The sequence below is a fragment of the Moschus berezovskii genome, chromosome 21 (genome assembly GCF_049115385.1).
Source record: "Moschus berezovskii isolate FMDL1 chromosome 21, NW_MosBer_1.0, whole genome shotgun sequence".
Lineage (NCBI taxonomy): Eukaryota > Metazoa > Chordata > Mammalia > Artiodactyla > Moschidae > Moschus > Moschus berezovskii.
This window is the reverse complement of record NC_142480.1, coordinates 67,858,140-67,869,272: the sequence shown is the minus strand read 5'-3', so window position 1 is coordinate 67,869,272 and position 11,133 is coordinate 67,858,140.

Below are 11,133 nucleotides of genomic sequence, written 5' to 3'. Positions count from 1 at the left end.
AGCTAGTAGTGACCTCCTCCAAGAGGACTGATGCCTCATGCCACACCTCCCAGGTCTGCTGCAGGCAGAGCCCCTGTCCCTGTGAAGGCCACTGCTGACTCGAGCTTCCACAGGAGACACTCAAACACTCTCAGGTAGGTCTGGCTCAGTCTCTTGTGGGAGTCACTGCTCCTTTCCCTTGGTCCTACCTAGTACACACAAGGTTTTGTTTGCACCCTCCAAGCGTTTCTGGAGGGTCTGCAGATGGTGACTTCGGCCATGAAATTAAAAGACGCTTGTTCCTTGGAAGAAAAGCTATGACAAACCTAGACAGCATATTGAAAAGCAGAGACATTGTTTTGCTGACAAAGGTCTGTATAGTCAAAGCTATGGTTTTTCCAGTGGTCATGTGTGGATGTGAGAGTTGGACCATAAAGAAGGCTGAGCACTGAAGAATTGATGCTTTTGAACTCTGGTTCTGGAGAAGACTCTTGAGAGTCCCTTGGACTGCAAGGAGATCCAACCAGTCCATTCTAAAGGAGATCAGTCCTAAATATTCATTGGAAGGACTGACGCTCAAGCTGAAGCTCCAATACTTTGGCTACCTGATGTGAAGAGCTGACTCATTGGAGAAGACCCTGATGCTGGGAAAGATTGAAGGCAGGAAGAGAAGGGGACGACAGAGGGTGAGATGGTTGGATGGCATCACCGACTCAATGGACATGAGTTTGAGCATGCTCTGGGAGTTAGTGATGGACAGGGAGGCCTGGCGTCTCTGGTGACCCCAGGGAAGTCCATGGGGTTGAAAAGAGTCAGACACAACTGAGCGGCTGAACAACAACAAGTCCACTTCGGAGAGTTGACTTGATTTGTACAAATGAAAGCAGCATTCTTAACTTCTAAGTGGAAATTAGTTAATATTTTTCTAGCTTTTCCTCAGCTAGAATACTATCGTCTATCTTCTGGTCTCAGATCCCAGTTTTCCCACCTGCTGTTGTTGACCTTCCTCTGGCTTCAATTTTCCTCATCTGGAAAAAGAAAAAAAAAAATTAAAATATACCTCACAGTCTTTTGTGAGAGGTAAGGTAGTTGGTGATGGACAGGGAGGCCTGGCGTGCTGTGATTCATGGGGTCGCGGAGAGTCGGACATGACTGAGCGACTGAACTGAACTGAACTGAAGGTAGTCCATCTATTGAAACCAGTTAGATAGATATCTACTTTATAAGGAGTATTTGAAGATGTTACCTAACTTAGTTTTGAAATGTGTAGGTGTCACCTGACATGACTGATCTAATGGACCTGGGTCCCTACCCCTACCCCACCACCAGTCGCGACCTCCAAAGCTTTAGAGATTAGATAGAAATGAAAATTGTGTGTAAAATATACTTAGTGCTGGGAATACAGAGGGCTGCTTCTCACTTACACTTAACTATGAAAACCAGAGTGAAAGCTATGAAAACTCACAGACTTTTAGGCCTGTGTCTCAAGAGAATCAAATTAACACCATTGCCATTTAAACAGTGGAATTAGAATCACTATAGAGCTCTCACTGATGTGTGTGTGTGGGAGAGGCATATAGGAGAGAATTAATAAAAACCTCCCCAGGTATATTCCTTCCCCATTACTTTCCTGGAACATGCTTAATATTCTGCAGTACATAATAGGTTGAGAATGTATGGAAATAATTTATAAAATGTGATTATAATATCTGTAAGCATACATAGCATATCTATAAACATTTTTTTTCACAAAACTATGGGACTATTATCTTAGGGAGTACATCCTTATTTTAAGAAACCTTTCTATAGCCTCAGGTTGGGTCTCTGACTTCTGTACCTGGCCACTTTTGGGGACCCCCTCAGAGCAGAAGGAGGGAACAAGGGGACAACCCGAGAGGGGGTAGTTGCCCTGACTCCTTTGCTGGATGGCTAGCGGAGAGGTTACACAGAGAAGCAGAAAGGCTCTTCATGAGACGCCCAGGCTCACAGTAGTCCCGTGCCTCTCATTCGGGCAGGAGTTTTAACCCAGGGGACTGAGAGGCTTAGGAGTGCCCTGTGCACAACCCAGAAGAAATTTTATATATCAGGGACTTTGGTTTACTCTGACTGGCACTTGAGAAAACACTGAATGCCAGGGTTTTCTATTCAACTCCAGTGCTTTCCAGTGGCTCTGGAACGTGCAGGGCGGAAGGCCAGGGTGCAGAGACTAAGGCTTCAGGCTGGTCTCTCCAGCTCAGGCAGAGCACACACAGGCATCTCCAGTAGAAGGTCATGTTTAAGAACACACTTTTAAAGGGAAAACATGAAACTGCATTTTTTACGTGTAGCCAAGAATCACATCCCCCTTTTCACACAGTGGAATGTAAAGTTCAGTTCAGTTCAGTTCAGTCTCAATCGTGTCCGACTCTTTGCAACCCCATGAATCACAGCACGCCAGGGCTGCCTGTCATCACCAACTGCCGGAGTTCACTCAAACTCATGTCCATCGAGTCGGTGATGCCATCCAGCCACCTCATTCTCTGTCGTCCCCTTCTCCTCCTGCCTCCAATCCCTCCCAGCATCAGAGTCTTTTCCAGTGAGTCGCATGAGGTGGCCAAAGTATTAGAGTTTCAGCTTTAGCATCAGTCCTTATTTTTTGAAATAAGGGCACAAATCCACTGGCTTCCTGATGATAAAAATACTAGCATTTTTAAACACATGCAATTTGACCAAGCATTTATAGGCAGATTCAGTAAAAGGATCTCCATGTGTGGTATACCTTGAAAATTTCAATATTTCTAGAGATTATCCAAAATTCTCTTCTTTGCCCTCTTCTTATTGAATCACACTTTGGGAGTAAGGCGGAAAAGAACATATATTTTTTTAAAAAAGGAAGTAAAATCAATCCTGGGTGTTTATTGGAAGGCCTGATGCTAAAGCTGAAACTCTAATACATTGGCCACCTCATGCGACGAGTTGACTCACTGGAAAAGACTGATGCTGGGAGGGATTGGGGGCAGGAGGACAAGGGGACGACAGAGAATGAGATGGCTGGATGGCATCACCAACTCGATGGACATGAGTTTGAGTGAACTCCGGGAGTTGGTGATGGACAGGGAGGCCTGGCGTGCTGTGATTCATGGGGTCGCAAAGAGTCAGACACGACTGAGCAACTGAACTGAACTGAACTGAACTGAAGCATTATGCAGGGCTTCCCAGGTGGCTCACTGGTAAGGAGTCTGCCTGCCAATGCAGGAGATGCAGGGTCAATCCCTGGGTTGGGAAGTGACAACCCACTCTAGTATTCTTGCCTGGAAAATCCCATGGACAGAGGAGCCTGGTGGTCTATGGGGTTTCAAGAGGGTCAGACACGACTTAGTGACTTAACAGCAGCAACAACAAAGCATTATGTGACAGTTGCCTGACAGGAAATACATACTTAGTGTATATTGCCATCTTACTCCCATTCTTCCTATCTGTTGTCATTTCTGTTCGATCTTATTTTACTGTTAATATTCTGTTGTGAACACTAAGCCCACTGTGCTCCTAGGGAAGCACCATTCCTCTTGTATGACTTAAAAAGCATTGCCAGTGCTCTGTGAAATCCTAGTGGGGTGGGATGGGGAGGGAGGTAGAGGCGGGGTTCAAGAGGGAGGGGACATATGTGCTGATTCACACTGGTGTATGGAAAAACCATGGCAGTATTGTAAAGTGATTATCCTCTAATTAAAAATGTGTATATGTAAACTCTCTTGGAATTAATAATTGCTCATTTTTCACTTGACTTTACTCTCTGTATCTCTGTCCTAATCATTCTGTTCTCTCTGACAGGACAGTCTAATGCTCTGCATACTATTTTCCACACAATTACAAACTGGTGATTTATCAGTTCAGCAGTCTGCTGGTACCAGCTTCTAGCAGCTGAGAGAGCTAATGATTATGATTAAATATTTAGGAATTTTAGGAGTTTTGTAAGCCAAGGTTGTTGTTGTTTAGTCACTAAGTCAGGAAACGACAGCTCACTCCAGTATTCTTGCCTGAGAAATCCCACGCACAGAGGGGTTTAGTGGGCTACAGCCCACGGGGCTGCAAAAATGTCAGACACCACTCAGTGACTCAAGAGCAACAAAGCCAAGGTGCTGGGAGCCTGACATCAGCCTTATGAGAAACTGCCCACTGTAGTAACGGGAAATGCCTCGAGCCAGGGCTTGTTTTGTTGTTGTTTGCTGTCCCTAGAGCACCTGTTTCCCGCACACCACTCTCCCAGCTGTTCTGCCCCCTGGAGGCATCGCTTCTAGAACACCCATCCTACTGCCTCCTGAGGCTGCGCATCTGCCTTCCTCCACTGTCCCCGGAGTCCCCCACCTCTCCCTTCCTGGGTCACATGTCTCTTTTTCATTGATTCCCTTTTTTGGCTGGAATGCTCTCAGTAGCATTCCTAGCAAGAATGTAAGGGAGGTAATTTATTTGATCTTTCAGCTCTTATTTTCACTCATAATTGATTAATGGTTTGAATGGTCTTGAAATTCAAATGCTGAAATAATTTTCCCCTGGAAATTGGAAAGCACTCCCTCCTTGCTTTTCAGCTTTCTGTGCTGCTGTTTAGAAGTTTGGGGCTATCCTTGTATTCTATCTTTTGCAATGACTCATTTTTCCCCCCTCTCTGGAGATGTTTACATCCTTCCTTTTGTAGCTAAGGTGGTAAAGTTTCCTACTGATGTGACTCATGTTCGTAATCTTTCTGTACTTTTCTAAGAAACATAATGAATAGTTTCAATCTGAAAACTCATGTCTCTTCCTTTTTAAAAATGACTTTTGCAAAACTTCAGGTTAAAAATGTTTTTTAATTGAAGTATAGTTGATTTACAATATTGTGTCAGTTTTAGTGTATGCAGCACAGTGATTCAGTTGTATATAATATATATTTCTTTTCAGATTCTTTTCCCACATAGATTATTACAAAATACTACGTAGAGCTCCTCATGCTATAAAGTAGGTCCTACTTGGGCTTCCCTGATAGCTCAGTTGGTAAAGAATCAGCCTGCAATTCAAAGACCCCGCTTCGATTCCTGGGTCAGGAAGATCCGCTGAAGAAGGGACAGGCTATCCACTCCAGTATTCTTGGGCTTCCCTTGTGGCTCAGCTGGTAAAGAATCTGCCTGCAATGCAGGAGACCTGGATTCCCTCCCTGAGTTGGGAAGATCCCCTGGGTAAGGGAAATGCTACCCACTCCAGTGTTCTGGCCTGGAGAACTTCATGGACAGTATAGCTGGACTATAAAGAAAGCTGAGCACTGAAGAACTGATGCTTTTGAACTGTGGTGCTGAAGACTCTTGAGAGTCTTGAGACTCTTGGACTGTAAGGAGATCCAACCAGTTCATCCTAAAGGAAAACAGTCCTGAATATTCATTGGAAGGACTGATACTGAAGCTGAAACTCCAATACTTTGGCCACCTGATGCAAAGAACTGACTCATTATAAAAGATCTTGATGCTGGGTGAAGGAGTCTTTGGGCCTAGAAAAGAAAACAATGGTCTCAAAGGCCCTTGCTGAATCATCTAACTTTGGAGGAAACAAAAACCGAACTTTAAGTCCCGCCCTGATGCTCTGGGCCCCTTGCATCTACCTGGGACTTATCATCCCCTGCCTAGAGGACTTACCACCCCCTGCCCAAAACCTCCCACCCCCTGTTCAACTACAAATGCCATCACAACTAAAGATTACCCAAAACGTCCCGGCTGACTACTGTTTCCCTTATCGCTTCCACAAACCTCCCTTTAAATATGAAACCTCCCTGATCCCTCTCATGATCAGCCTGGTCGTTAGGCTGACTGTCGCCCCTCCTTGCCTGAATAAAGGTAACCTACCTCCATTGAGGCTGTCTCTCCTTCTTTTCTGCCTTGCCCCGAAATATACCCTATACTAGGAAAGACTGAAGGCAGGAGGAGAAGGGGACAACAGAGGATGAAATTGATGGATGGCATCACTGACTCAATGGACATGAGTTTGAGCAAGCTCTGAGAGTTGGTGAAGGACAGGGAAGCCTGGCATGCTAGAGTTCATGGGGTCGCAAAGAGTGGGACAAGACTGAGCAACATTCACTTTCTTTTTCTGTTGATTGTCTATTTTATGTATAGGAGAAGCTCTATATAGTTAGAAAAACAAGACCAGGAGCTGACTGTGGCTCAGATCATGAACTCCTTATTGCCAAATTCAGACTGAAATTGAAGAAAGTAGGGAAAACCACTAGACCAATCATGTATGACCCAAATCAAATCCCTTATGATTATACAGTGGAAGTGAGAAATAGATTTAAGGGACTAGATCTGATAGATAGAGTGCCTGATGCACTATGGACAGAGGTTTGTGACATTGTACAGGAGACAGGGATAAAGAGCATCCCCATGGAAAAGAAATGCAAGAAAGCAAAATGGCTGTCTGAGGAGGCCTTACAAATAGCTGTGAAAAGAAGGGAAGCAAAAAGCAAAGGAGAAAAGGAAAGATATAAGCATCTGAATGCAGAGTTCCAAAGAATAGCAAGGAGAGATAAGAAAGCCTTCCTCAATGATCAGTGCAAAGAAATAGAGGAAAACAACAGAATGGGAAAGACTAGAGATCTCTTCAAGAAAATTAGAGATACCAAGGGAACATTTCATGCAAAGATGGGCTCGATAAAGGACAGAAATGGTATGGACCTAACAGAAGCAGAAGATATTAAGAAGAGGTGGCAAGAATACACAGAAGAACTGTACAAAAAAGATCTTCACGACCAAGATAATCACAATGGTGTGATCACTCACCTAGAGCCAGACATCTTGGAATGTGAAGTCAAGTGGGCCATAGAAAGCATCACTACGAACAAAGCTAGTGGAGGTGATGGGATTCCAGTTGAGCTATTTCAAATCTTGAAAGATGATGCTGTGAAAGTGTTGCACTCAATATGCCAGCAAATTTGGAAAACTCAGCAGTGGCCACAGGACTGGAAAAGGTCAGTTTTCATTCCAATCCCAAAGAAAGGCAATGCCAAAGATTTCTCAAATACTGCACAATTGCACTCATCTCACATGCTAGTAAAGTCGTGCTCAAAATTCTCCAAGCCAGGCTTCGGCAATATGTAAACCGTGAACTTCCAGATGTTCAAGCATGTTTTAAAAAAGGCAGAGGAACCAAAGATCAAATTGCCAATATCCGCTGGATCATGGAAAAAGCAAGAGAGTTCCAGAATAACATCTATTTCTGCTTCATTGACTATGCCAAAGCCTTTGACTGTGTGGATCACAATAAACTGTGGAACATTCTGAAAGAGATGGGAATACCAGACCACCTGATCTGCCTCCTGAGAAACCTGTATGCAGATCAGGAAGCAACAGTTAGAACTGGACATGGAACAACAGACTGGTTCCAAATAGGAAAAGGGCTATAGAGTATTTAAATATAAAGCAGATATTTCTTAAAGCAGGTAAGATTCTCAAAAGTGTTTGTAAATAGATTACCAAAATGGGAAGTGCTTAATGTAATTAAATTAACCATAGCTGATATTTCGAGCCTGATAGAAATTTAGAGGGAAAGCTATAAAACATTATGATATAAATTAATAAATGTGTCAGTCATTTGATATCGCTGAGTTGGTAACCTAATTGTTTGGGGGAGTGGAAAAAGCAAAGAAAAATTTTATTTTTCTGGCTGTAAGTGTACAAAAGTCATCCGAGGAGGAATTGCCTGTGTATTTGAGACACAAATGTTCTACCTGGTCTTCTACAGGAAACTTCATCTTGGCCATAGTTTAAAATACAAATTTTGAAAAGGAGAGTAAAATAATTTAGAAATTGACTTGTCAAGGATAAATTAAAATCCCAAGTATCTTTTCTGTGAACATTGATATAAAGAGTGTAGTCATCTTAGACGGGTGACCTTGATTTGTTCCATCTGCCCAATTTGAATGCAATCTCTTTTGTAACTGATGGGTTTTACATTTTTGTATATGACTTAAGGCTGAAATTTTGAGATGGGAGTAATGAGGTCTTTGGTTTGGTTTGGATAAGTCACTAAGTCATGTCCGGCTTTTGTGACCCCATGGACTTTAGCCTGCTAGGCTCCTCTGTCCAAGGGATTCTCCAGACAAGAATACTGGAGTAGGTTGCCATTTCCTTCTCCAGGGAATCTTCCCAACCCAGGAATCAAATCCAGGTCTCCTGCATTGCAGATTCTTTATCTAATGAACTATAGGGAAGATAATGAGGTCTTTATTTGTACTTATCTGTATATGTGTTATAGGTGTATGGTATTGCCAAAATTGATAAAACAATCTACTTAATTGGGTTTAAAGTTAAATGCTTATATTACATAAATACTCATAAATGTAAAGAACCAGCCAAAATGAATTTCAGGTTCATGAGATCTGGGAAATAGTACTGAACTGATATTGATATTAAAGTCAGCGTAAGATTGGTGGTTTAACATTTTACACAATATCAATGTTAAGTGTGCAGTCCATTGTTCCATGTCCGGTTCTAACTGTTGTGTCTTGACCTGCAGACAGTTTTCTCAGGAGGCAGATATGGTGGTCTGGTATTCCCATTTGTTTAAGAATTTTCCACAGTTCATTGTGATCTACGCAGCCAAAGGCTTTATCGTAGACTAGTCCCATCACTTCATGGCAAATAGATGGGGAGACAATGGAAACAGTGACACACTTTATTTGCTTGAGCTCCAAAATCACTGCAGCCACAAAATTAAAAGACGCTTGCTCCTTGGAAGAAAACTATGACAAATCTAGACAGTGTATAGAAATGCAGAGAAATTACTTTGCTGACAAAGGTCTGTCTAATCAAAGCTATGGTTTTTCCAGTAGTCTTGTATGAATGTTAGAGTTGGACCATAAAGAAGGCTGAACACCAAGGAATTGATGCTTTTGAGCTGTGGTGCTGGAGAAGACTATTGAGAATCCCTTGGACTGCAAGGAGATCCAACCAGTCCATTCTAAAGGAGATCAGTCCTAAATATTCATTGGAAGGACTGATGCTCAAGCTGAAGCTCCAATACTTTGGTCACCTGATGTGAAGTACTGACTCCTTAGAAAAGTCACTGATGCTGGGAAAGATTGAAGGCAGGAGGAGAAGGGGACAACAGAGGGTAATATGGTTGGATGGCATCACCAACTCGATGAACATGAGCTTGCGCAAGCTCTGGGAGATGGTGAAGGACAGGGAAGCCTTGCGTGGGTCCATAGGGTCACAAAGAGTCGGACACAACTGAGCAACTGAACATCAATAATGTTAAGTGTAATATTTCTGCTGTACCTAGGTTTACTGAAGGTCAGGTTAGTTATTCCTATTGCAAATTTGTAATCCAGAAAAGTAACTTCATGTGAAATAAGCATTTAAGGATAGAAAAATGTATGTTTCCAATAAAACAGGTATAAGGAATAAGAAATACTGAAAAAACAATTGTGCATGATCTGGATTTTCTAAGATTGGACTAAATTTAGATGGGCAGATGGATTTTGTTGGGACAGGACTGGGGCAAGGCTGGATTTGGTTTCTCCAAAGTTCTCTTGAAATGCTGTTTTTGATAAGAGACTTTGTTAATTTCTTTGCCTTTAAGTGGTCTGTATTTGTTTTTGAGAGCTCTTCTAACTTTGGTTAAAGAATAAGTATTTTCTCATAGTGACTTATGATCTTATTTAACCAAGTTTTTGAAAACTATTTGACAAACTTCCCAAATATAAAATTTTAATTAAAGTTCTTTTGATTTTCAGCTAACTTTGGGATGCTTTCAGTTCACTTCAGTTCAGTCGCTCAATCGTGTCTGACTCTTTGCGACCACATGAATCTCAGCATGCCAGGCCTCCCTGTCCATCACCAACTCCCTGAGTTCACTCAAACTCATGTCCATCAAGTCGGTGATGCCATCCAGCCATCTCATTCTCTGTTGTCCCCTTCTCCTCCTGCTCCCAATCCCTCTCAGCATCAGAGTCTTTTCCAGTGAGTCAACTCGTCGCATGAGGTGGCCAAAGTATTGGAGTTTCAGCTTTAGCATCAGTCCTTCCAATGAACACCCAGGATTGATCTCCTTTAGATTGGACTGTTTGGATCTCCTTGCAATCCAAGGGACTCTCAAGAGTCTTCTCCAACACCACAGTTCAAAAGCATCAATTCTTGGGCGATCAGTTTTCTTCACGGTCCAACTCTCACATCCATACATGACCACGGGAAAAAACATAGCCTTGACTAGATGGACCTTGGTTGGCAAAGTAATGTCTTTGATTTTTAATGTGCTATCTAGGTTGGTCATAACTTTCCTTCCAAGGAGTAAGCGTCTTTTAATTTCATGGCTGCAATCAGCATCCGCAGTGATTTTGGAGCCCCCCAAAATAAAGCCTGACTCTGTTTCCACTGTTTCCCCAACTATTTCCCACGAAGTGATGGGACCAGATGTCATAATCTTAGTTTTCTGAATGTTGAGCTTCAAGCCAAGTTTTTCACTCTCCCCTTTCACTTTCAGAGTAGATCATGAGGAACGCTGGGCTGGAAGAAGCAAAAGCTGGAATCAAGATTGCTGGGAGAAATATCAATAATCTCAGATATGCAGATGACAGTACCCTTATGGCAGAAAGTGAAGAGGAACTCAAAAGCCTCTTGATGAAAGTGAAAGAGGAGAGTGAAAAGGTTGGCTTGAAGCTCAACATTCAGAAAACAAAGATCATGGCTTCTGGTCCCATCACTTCATGGGAAATAGATGGAAAAACAGTGGAAACAGTGTCAGACTTTATTTTTTGGGGCTCCAAAATCACTGCAGATGCTGATTACAGCCATGAAATTAAAAGACGCTTACTCCTTGGAAGGAAAGTTATGACCAACCTTGATAATATATTAAAAAGCAGAGACATTACTTTGCCAACCAAGGTCCGTCTAGTCAAGGCTATGGTTTTTCCAGTGGTCATGTATGGATGTGAGAGTTGGACTGTGAAGAAAGCTGATCGCCGAAGAATTGATGCTTTTGAACTGTGGTGTTGGAGAAGACTCTTGAGAGTCCCTTGTACTGCAAGGAGATCCAACCAGTCCATTCTAAGGGAGATCGATCCTGGGTGTTCATTGGAGGGACTGATGCTGAAGCTGAAACTCCAATACTTTGGCCACCTCATGCGACGAGCTGACTCACTGGAAAAGACTCTGA